Source organism: Schistocerca nitens, chromosome 1 (assembly GCF_023898315.1).
Source record: "Schistocerca nitens isolate TAMUIC-IGC-003100 chromosome 1, iqSchNite1.1, whole genome shotgun sequence".
Taxonomy (NCBI): domain Eukaryota; kingdom Metazoa; phylum Arthropoda; class Insecta; order Orthoptera; family Acrididae; genus Schistocerca; species Schistocerca nitens.
In genome coordinates, this window is record NC_064614.1 from 79,749,516 (window position 1) to 79,760,290 (window position 10,775).

Consider the following 10,775-nt stretch of genomic DNA (forward strand, 5'->3'; position numbering starts at 1 on the left):
GTGGAAGTCTAGACAAAGCGTCGGCAATGGTGTTGTCCTTACCTTTTATGTACTTAATTTCAAAAGAGTAGTTCTGAAGTGTAACTGCCCATCGTGATAGTCTAGGATGTACAAGTTTACAAGTTAACAAAAATGTCAGGGCCTGGTGGTCGGTGTAAATTACTGTATGTTTTCCAAATAAATAATAATTGAATTTCTTGAATGCCCATACTATGGAAAGTGTTTCTAACTCAGTAGTGGAGTATGTACGCTCACATTCAGATAGAGTACGACTCGCAAACCCAATAATTCTTATCTGTTCCTTATCTTTATTCTTTACAACTTGAAATAAGCAACATCCCAAACCAGTACGTGAAGCGTCACAAGTCATACAAAAATCTAAATTGAAATCTGGATGGCTCAATATGTTTGCATTCACTAAAGCATGTTTAATTGTATTAAAGTCATTCTGGCACTGTTCCGACCAGATCCAAACTTGATTCCTTCTGAGTAGATTTAGCAGATGTTTACTGTTCAAAAGTGGTTGTGGCAAAAAGCGTCTGAAAAATGAACATAGCCCAAGGAATGATTTTAACTGCTTTTTAGTTCGAGGACTAGGAAAGTTTCTGATAGCATCTAATTTACTGGGATCAGGACGTATGCCCTGTGAATTAATGATATGTCCTAAATATTTTATCTCACTGCAACCAAACTTTGATTTTCTAAGATTGGCTGTGACTCCAGCTTGTGCAAATTTTTCTAAAATTCTTTGAAATGTGTCAAGGTGTTCATTCCAAGACTGTGTAGCTATCAGTATATCATCAACATAGTGTGTGACTGTCCCAACTAAATCATCGCCAAGCACGGTATCCAGGGCTGTAATGAATACCCCAGAACTGACATTCAGTCCGAAAGGTAGAACACAAAACTGATAGGTTCGCCCCCCGAACATAAATGCAGTATATTTCCGAGAATCAGGAGTGATACTCACCTGCCAAAATGAATTAGCGAGATCTATTGTGGAAAAATACTTTGCATCTAGAAATTTCTGTAATTGCTCTTCTAAATTTTCGGGTTTTGTGTGAACTGGTAAAATTATTTCATTAATTGCTCGTGCGTCTAACACTAACCTGATGCTTCCATTTGATTTTTTGACAACAAGTAGAGGACTACAGTAAGGTGAGGTGGATGGTTCAATGACCTTCCAGTCTAACATTTGTTTTAATTCTTGCCACACAGCAGGTCGTTGAGATAACGGTACGTTATATGTCTTGTGGTAGAAGATCTTGTGAGGCTTAACTTCAATCTTGTACGCATACGTGTTGATAACACCTATTCGCTTGGCAAAAACTTGTAAATATTTGGATAACACTTCCTGTAGTTTTATACATTCATGTGCACTGAGAGCTGTGGCTTCATTTATCTTATGATCAAGCAATGTTTTCAAGTCCATTAGCTCTGTGTCAGATGAGTGTGTGTGCGTGTCTTGAATGTCATTGTCAAGTACTAACTGAACCTTGTACCCTGTACAGTGTTTGTCATGCTTTAGAGTTCTCCTGTCCAAATCAATAATAATTACACTGCCTCTATCATTTAAAATACATTTACCTTTGGAGAAGTCTATAATGCAGTCCTTCTCGCTCATAATATCTATTCCTAATATGCAATTTGTCACAAGGTTTTGTACAACCAGGAATGGCCATTGTACGGTTCCATTACCTATTTTAATGTTTACAAAAACTTGTTTCGTAACCCTACATGACTTATTACCTAGTGCAGTAGTTATTTTACAATTTTGGGCAGGAAACTCAGGCACAGGTTCCAATTCACACATCTTTTTATAGAAATTAAAAGACAAAACGCTCACAGCTGCACCTGTATCTAGAATAATAGTAGTTGGAATCCCACCTACTACACCAGTGGTAGATGCTAAAACAATTTCATTTGTGTTTGAACGACATTGTGTACTGTCTTGTAAAAGTTCATCTGATATATTGTTATTTTGGTTGTATCTTATAAATAAAACAGGTAATTTTTGTTTAGAATTATTCGGCATATCATTATTCTGATGTTCAACTGTGGTGTCAAATAACTGATTAACATTGAAGTCGCCCCCCAAGAATTCCTCAGCCACGACCTGGGGCATAGAAGTGACTGTTTCTAGTTTGTTGGATTAGCATTTGTACTAGGTACTGACACAGATTGAGGTTGTGTGTCAGGTGTCATTTCTATTATATTCACATTCGGATATTGCCTATTGTGATCTCCAAACTTTTGCGGTTGTTGTTGCTGTTGCGCATTATAACTTACCTGTCGGTCATAAGGTATGCTCCAATTTTGTCCTGGTGGCTGCTGTGGTAAAGCAGTGTTTGAATGAAAGTACTGATCGTTACGAATCCAGCCTTGACGCTGTCTTGGCTCGTAGTTATTATTATTATTTCTGTTTCTGTTTGTGTTTTTGTTGTTGCCTATGTATCCGTTGTTACCGTTGTAGTTATTACCGCGGTGCCTTTTGTATGGATTGCCGCATGAAGTGTTATTACTGTTGTAACTATTGTTTGTATTGGAATACGCGTGTTGATTTTGATTTCCGTATTGAGACGGCATGTGAGTTTGCTGTTTTTGTTGTACCGCGTATCCAACTGTGGGCGCGCCAGAATTGAGTTGGCAAGCCTGCATGTTTTGCATTCCACTAGTGTAAACATTGTGGCTGCTGTTTTGCCGCGCGAAGCGCTGATCTTCAAGTAACATGTCAACCGAATCTAAAGCTGTTAAAAAATAATCTGAATCGTCATCCGGGATATGTAGGAGTTTTTCTTTAATGTTGAAAGGCAATTTGGCCTTCAACGCACGGAGTATATCGCGTGTTGCGACTGGTTCGTCTAAAAAGTGTCCCATGTTCAAGTATTTTTCAAAATATCGGCGTAAGTTGCCATTTTTACTGTTAAAAGTTTCAGGTTCTAAAATTTGTCTTCTGAGTCGCTCCTGGACGGATTGCGACCAGAATTTGTTCAGAAAAGCACGCTCAAACTCACTGTACGTGGTACATACGTCAGCTTGACTGTATGCCCAGACAGCTGCATCGCCTTGGATGTAACCGACAATATATGAAATCTTTTTCCGGTCACTCCAAGTGCGTGGAAATGCATTACTAAAAGATTTAAGAAAAATTACCGGATGAATGGTTCGTTTTTCTGGGATAAAAATCTGAAATTGCCTGTGTTTCATTAAGCTTTCTTCTTCCTTTGCATTGTGATATGGATTTGTTCCACTGTAATTACTGCAATGTTCAGCTGGCGAGTAATTACAATAATGTTGCTGTGGTTTACCATGATAATAGCTTGTGTTTGTGTTTGTACATCGTGGTATGTGTTGTAGTCGTGGTGTGTTTTGTTCTTGTGTGTTTGTCGTGTGCGGTATGTGTGTGTCATACTCGAATGTATATTGGTTCCTGAACTGTACATTTTGACTGATATTTTCGTTACATTCAGACTGTGGTCGATCGGTGAATTGTGTCATTGGTCCAGTGACGGATTGTACTGCGTCACTGATCAGCTGTTTGTTATTAGTAATGTATTGCGCTACGGAGTCGTGCACAATTGTTGGTAAATTTTCACGTAGGCATCTATCAAAATGTTTGTCTTTGTGCACTACCCAATCATGAAATTCTTTATTAATGTTTTGAAAATGAGCTGTAGCATCAGATTGTAAGATGTCAGTCAGGTGTTGTTCAACATTGTCAAATTTATTCTGTACGTCAGTAATTCGTTTTTCAAGGTTGTCGTGTACTGAAGGATATGTTTGAATTTGTTCAGTAAGAACTTCACACGTGACATTAAGATTTTTTACTTGTGTCTGTAAAAGTGCTACGTCAGTTGTAGTCTTTTCTTGTGTCGTATTAAGCTGGGAAAATTTAGTACTGAGTTCAGTCATCTGTTTGGTCAGTGTGGCGTCTATAAGTTCCACACGTTTACATAAAGTGTCATTACTCGTCTTGAGTGCTATGAGGTCAGATTTAATTTCGTCATTTTGTGTCTGTAAGGTTGCCATGTTTTCGGCGTTCTGTTTCATTATCATTTGTAACATGTCGGCAATGTTTACCGTTTGCAACGTCTGTGCCCCCGCCGCGTCATTAGACGTGACGTCATGCATTAACATGGGCTCTGACTGAGACTTTGAAATTTTTGTGGTGGACGGTCTATTGTCAAAATTTCCGTCAACACTTGCGTCAATGTTTGATAAATCGTCACTACCGGTTGCTGTCGTAAAGTCATTTTCTAACATTTGTCTCTCGTCCGAGTCGGATTGTGTCTGAATAGTACGTCTTTGCTGTTCCATTTTTGCGTATTGATTTCTAGTCATTACCATGCCACACGTGATTTATGTTTCAAGAAAATATTTGACACTGATTTTAAAATGAAATGCAGTTGAGCATGAATCGATCGTAGCAACAATGGCTGTCCCGTTAATTTAAAAATATAAACTGAATTTGAGATTATTGGTAATGGCTGCTGGCCATGTTACATCATATCGTACAGAAGTCGGCCATATTGTACACTCGTGTATTGGTATTGTTGGATGAAATTTGTTACTGAAAACTGTTATGCGCGAAAGAAACACTACAGAATTTACTGAAAAGCTAATACACTGAATTATACGTCTGGTCAAGCCTGCTAATGCAAAGATGCTGCGTCTTACCTTATTTTGCTGGAAGCTTCATTGCGTCTTCCGGCAAAACTTTAGAATTGGAAAATATCTTCAGATTTTCATTATCTCTCATACATTCACGTCCAGGTCCAGAAAGTTGATTTTTGACATGAAACAAAAAGAACAATGTAACAAATGACAAAATAACAAGTCCGACACACAGTCGCCAATATAAAATAAATAAAAATAAAATGGAATAAAATATTAATGATTAATTATTCTGTATGTATGATGATTGGTTGTAATTGGTATTTGCTTATCTGGAACGTGGACGTTTAATTATTCGGTATCAGACGCTTGACAATGGCTATTTGGAAAAGGCAATGTAACTCGTAGTTGACCGTGAAAGAAAACTGAAATAATCGGACTTCGTAATTAAATCGTTTCCAAAGACTGCTGCGGTAGGTACGGACTCATGATCTAATCTCAAAATTACAATGATTTGCCAGCCATGTCAATACGTCGTACAGAGGTGATTGTCTACTAAACATAAAAAAGTTACACAGTTAGTTAAATCAGATATATTCAATGAAATAGCCTACAGTTCATAATCCTACTTACTTTTATAAATATAAATTCATTACAGAATCGAGTGCCTAGTGTGGTTGCAACTCGCAGTATTCTTCTATAACATGAAAGTATGGCGGTGTGCCAGACAATAAAATAAAATACGTGCTTCTCGCACCACTTCTACCTGAGCTCTCTCCTCTCTTAAACAGACATAAGAGTAACGTAATTATTCTTTTGTCTTTATCAGCGACACAGCGCTGCAGTTGTGTGCCATAGGCTTTATTTATTAGTCACTGATTATTTATTTAATTAATATTTCGCGTTTCCGCGGAAACTCACGCTCGGCATGCAAATGTGCCTTTATAAACTATTGCAGAATGGGCTGATGAGCCCTCTAATGAAAAGTTGGATAGAGATGATGAGCCACCAGCAGACTCAGTAGAAACTATTGCAGAATGGGCTGATTAGCCCTCTAATGAAAAGTTGGATAGAGATGATGAGCCACCAGCAGACTCAGTAGAAACTATTGCAGAATGGGCTGATGAGCGCTCTAATGAGGAATGTTTGGAAGCCACCTCCACCTTTGCAGCATATTTTCGTTTTAGAGCTTCTCGTTGTTGTGGCCTTATGAAACGAACGCCCTTAAAAACAGGACCATTTTCGATCAAAACAGCCTTTATCGTTACAGGCCCACGGAAGAAGAGGTCCTTTACTCATCGGAAGGTGTGTCCTATTAAGGCGGCCTTCATAGTCACAGGCCCTCCAAAGATAAGAGCATTTACTCCAAAGAAGTTCTGTCCCATTAAAACGGCCTTTTGTGTTACTGAACCACCGAAGAAGAAGGCATTCACATGTAAATTTTTTGTACCAAGTAAAACTCAAGTCTCTGGTTTTGATGTGACTAACAATGTGAAGTGCCCTTCAAAACTGGGTCAGTCTTGATTGTAGCCTTGTCATCAAGAAAATTTTAATGTACGCATTTTGGAAGATGTTTGAAATGAATTTACAAATGTTTTGAATAAATCAAAATTTAATGTGAACCTTCGTTTGCTTTTTTCTTATTTACTCAGTTGTTGTAGAAATACAGCGAGGAAGATAATTTTTTTTCCTTGTATTTGTTTGGATGACTGTTGTAGAAATACAGCGAGGAAGATAATTTTTTTTTCCTTGTATTTGTTTGGATGACTGTTTTTGTGTTGGTACTGGCTTGTATAGTGCGCTAAACTACTATTTCGTCAGCACCCACACTTAACAAAAAGAACACAACTGTGGTTATTAATTGTTAGGAGCAACCAACAAAACGTAAATTAAAAAATGGAATCTACAACCATCTTGGGGTTGTCTTCCTCACATTTTTTCACAAGCAGCAAAAGAGGGACAAGTCAGGGCAGTGTGTGAGTAAAATACATTGACTGTAAAGACACAACCTCAAAATAGTGGAACATGAAAGTGTGTCTTCACGGGCAACAGGAAATGAAACGATGTAGCAACCATCTTACAAAGTAAATTCTTCTACTTAAGCCACTATCGACGAGACCAGTCATAAAATAGAATCTTAACACACGAACCACATTCAATTCATCATCTAAAACAAAGGTCAACTGGTGAGTAGGTTGCTTGGTATAAAGCGCATTTAGTTACAGTTTGGCGTAGGAAAAGGTTTGCACTACAAAAAAACTGTACACAAGTGGGTCTTCCTGCCGAAGGAGGAACCCATGCGTCAAAGTACAGTTTCCTATCCGGAGATGCGTTAAAAGTACTTGCTGCCGTCGCTGTCGCCGTAAGGAGATGTGCTACGGTCGTGTCGTCGGTTTCACGGGCCTCAGCTTGTTCTCCAACGGTAGCCACTCCTCCCACAGACGCACGAAGTTGTCTCTCAATGGCGAGGGAGCTGCATGGACAGTGAGAGGACATTCAGAAATTGTAATCTCCAGACAGGCATCATCAGCCGCTGCATCTGCTGCTACGTTGCGTTTGCCTAACTGAAAAGTAATTGTTTTTTTCTGTTTTTGAAGTATTGAATTTATCGAGGATTTCAAAGAGTACCTCTGGAAGTTTTGAAGGGTGCTGCCCTGGCCGGACATACAATAAAAATTAAAGTAAATTTAACGTGAGAGCTTATCACTACGAGGTTTGCTGCTGGATGTACGTCAGCGTGGAATACGTAAACGACTGTAGCTACTTTCTGCAGTCGCGCTGAAGCCTAAACGTCGAATTGGAGTTGACTGCTGCAACGGCTCAGAACAGCGAACAGGAATGTGCAGCTGCAGTAGTTTTAAATGCGTCCATTGGTCCGAGAGATTACATGACGATGACTGCACGACAATAAACGTAGGTTGAAGCTATACTGAAGAAAGACGAATGCTTATCAAGCTCGTTAGGTTATTTACTTCATTTCGTATCCTTTCACGTATTATTCATATTCTCGCGTCTCACTGCTAGCGATCGCTGAGGAGGAACAATTTGTTTTGACTGTCAGAGAAAGCAAATAGCGGTATTAAGAGCCTTTATACGATGAACAGCCAGAACATTATGTCCACCAACCAACTATCGATATAAACCCGTCCAGGCGATAGCAGCGTCACCTAGCGAGGAATGACTGCCAGTCAGACACAAACATGGTGCATGTATTACATGTACATGTATGCTGTCTGTGTGTAGAATGGGGAAGGCGGGAGATCTACCTGAGTCTGACCGAGGGCACATTTTGAAAACCTCTGAGGCTCGGTACGAGCATTTTGGAAACTGCGCGACTTGTTGGGTTTTCGAGGGGTGCTCTGTTGAATGTCTTCAACACGTGGCGAAACCAATATTAAACCACGTCCGGACGTCGTGGGGTTGGGCGTCCACCCTTCATTGCAGATGTCGGACGTCGCAGGCTGGGCAGACGAATAAAACAGAACAGCAGGCGAACTGTGGCGGAACTGCCATTGGACTTTAATGCTAGGCAGAGTGCAAATATGTCTGAACACAGAGCGCACCGAATATTCCTAACGATGGAGCCTCCGCAGCCGACAACCCATGCATGTGTCAATGTTAACACCGTGACATCTACAATTACTACTGAAATGGACACATAACCTTCGATACTTGGCGTTGCCACAGTGGCAGAACGTTTCACGGTCTGATAAATCACGAAACAGCGTATCCAGACACTCTGGGATGATGATGGCTTTGAACGCTTGACACGCGTAAAGCTGAAATACTAAACACCTCTTTCCAAAGCTGTTTCAGAGAGGAAGATCGCACTGCAGTTCCTTCTCTAAATCCTCGCACGAACTAAAAAATGGCTGACCTAGAAATAAGTGCCCAAGGAATAGAAAAGCAACTGAAATCACTCAACAGAGGAAAGTCCACGGGACCTGACGGGATACCAATACGATTCTACACAGAGTACGCGAAAGAACTTGCCCCCTTTCTAACAGCCGTGTACCACAAGTCTCTACGGGAACGGAAGGTTCCAAATGATTGGAAAAGAGCACAGGTAGTCCCAGTTTTCAAGAAGGGTCGTCAAGCAGATGCGCAAAACTATAGGCCTATATCTGTGACATCGATCTGTTGTAGAATTTTAGAACATGTTCTTTGCTCGCGTATCACGTCATTTCTGGAAACCCAGAACCTACTCTGTAGGAATCAACATGGATTCCAGAAACAGCGATCATGTGAAACCCAACTCGCTGTATTTGTTCATGAGACCCAGAAAATATTAGGTACATGCTCCCAGGTAGATACCATTTTCCTTGACTTCCGGAAGACGCTCGATACAGTTCAGCACTGTCGCCTGATAAAGTAAGGGCCTACGGAATATCAGAGCAGCTGTGTGGCTGTAATGAAGAGTTTTTAGCAAACGGAACACAGCATGTTGTTCTCAATGGAGAGACGTCCACATACGTTAAAGTAACCTCTGGCGTGCCACAGGGGAGTGTTATGGGACCACTGCTTTTCACAATATATATAAATGACCTAGTAGATAGTGTCGGAAGTTCGCCGGCCGCTGGTGGCCGAGCGGTTCTGGCGCTACAGTCTGGAACCGCGCGACCGCTACGGTCGCAGGTTCGAATCCTGCCTCGGGCATGGATGTGAGTGTTGTCCTTAGGTTAGTTAGGTTTAAGTAGTTCTAAGTTCTAGGGGACTTATGACCTCAGCAGTTGAGTCCCATAGTGCTCAGAGCCATTTGAACCATTTTGTCGGAAGTTCCATGCGGCTTTTTGCGGATGATGCTGTAGTATACAGAGAAGTTGCAGCATTAGAAAATTGCAGCGAAATGCAGGAAGATCTGCAGCGGATAGGCACTTGGTGCAGGGAGTGGCAACTGACCCTTAACATAGACAAATGTAATGTATTGCGAATACATAGAGAGAAAGATCCTTTATTGTATGATTATATGATTGCGGAACAAACACTGGTAGCAGTTACTTCTGTAAACTATCTGGGATTATGCGTACGGAACGATTTGAAGTGGATTGATCATATAAAATTAATTGTTGGTAAGGCAGGTGCCAGGTTGAGATTCATTGGGAGAGTCTTTAGAAAATGTAGGGGGTGGCCTACAAACACTCGTTCGGCCTATAATTGAGTATTGCTCATTAGTGTGGGATCCGTACCAGGTCGGGTTGACAGAGGAGATACAGAAGATCCAAAGAAGGGCGGCGCGTTTCGTCACAGGGTTATTTGGTAAGCGTGATAGCGTTACAGAGATGTTTAGCAAAACTCAAGTGGCAGACTCTTCAAGAGAGGCGCTCTGCATCGCGGTGTAGCTTGCTGTCCAGGTTTCGAGAGGGTGCGTTTCTGGATCAGGTATCGAATATATTGCTTCCCCCTACTTATACCTCCCGAGGAGATCACGAATGTAAAATTAGAGAGATTCGAGCGCGCACGGAGGGTTTCCGGCAGTCGTTCTTCCCGCGAACCATACACGAGTGGAACAGGAAAGGGAGGTAATGACAATGGCACGTAAAGTGCCCTGCACCACACACCGTTGGGTGCCTTGCCGAGTATAAATGTAGATGTAGAGGTACCTTCTTCATGAAGCCGGTGGGAGGGCGCGAATCCGTCCTCTGCCAGGGGAAGAGCTCCTGGGCACCTGAACTGCGTGACGGAGACAAACTGGCGGCGGCTCCTTTGTGTCCTGGAGAACATTCACGTGGGCATTCATGAGTCCAGTGGAGATCGTGCAATGCACCACAACGGCCAAGGAGTATCGAACACTGGTTGCAGACCACCTGCTCCCTTTCACGACGATAATGTTTCCCGATGGCAGTGGCATTTTTCAGTAAGATAAAGGCGCCCTGTCAGAAGGCCAGGGGTGTGATGGATTAGTCCGAGAAAGACAGTTGTGAGTTCCACAATTGATTTGGTGGCCCCCAACTCGCCAGATCTGAAACCAATGGAAGACATCTGGGATGTGACAGAACGCGGCGTCAGAGTTCATCGCCCTCTCCCCGGAATTTACGCGGATTAGGTGACTTGTGTGCAGATGTGGTGCCAACTCCTTCCAGCATGCTAACAAGGCCTAATCGCTTCCATGCCACGAAGCGTCGCCGCTGTTATCCGTGCCAAACTTGGAAATACCGCCTACT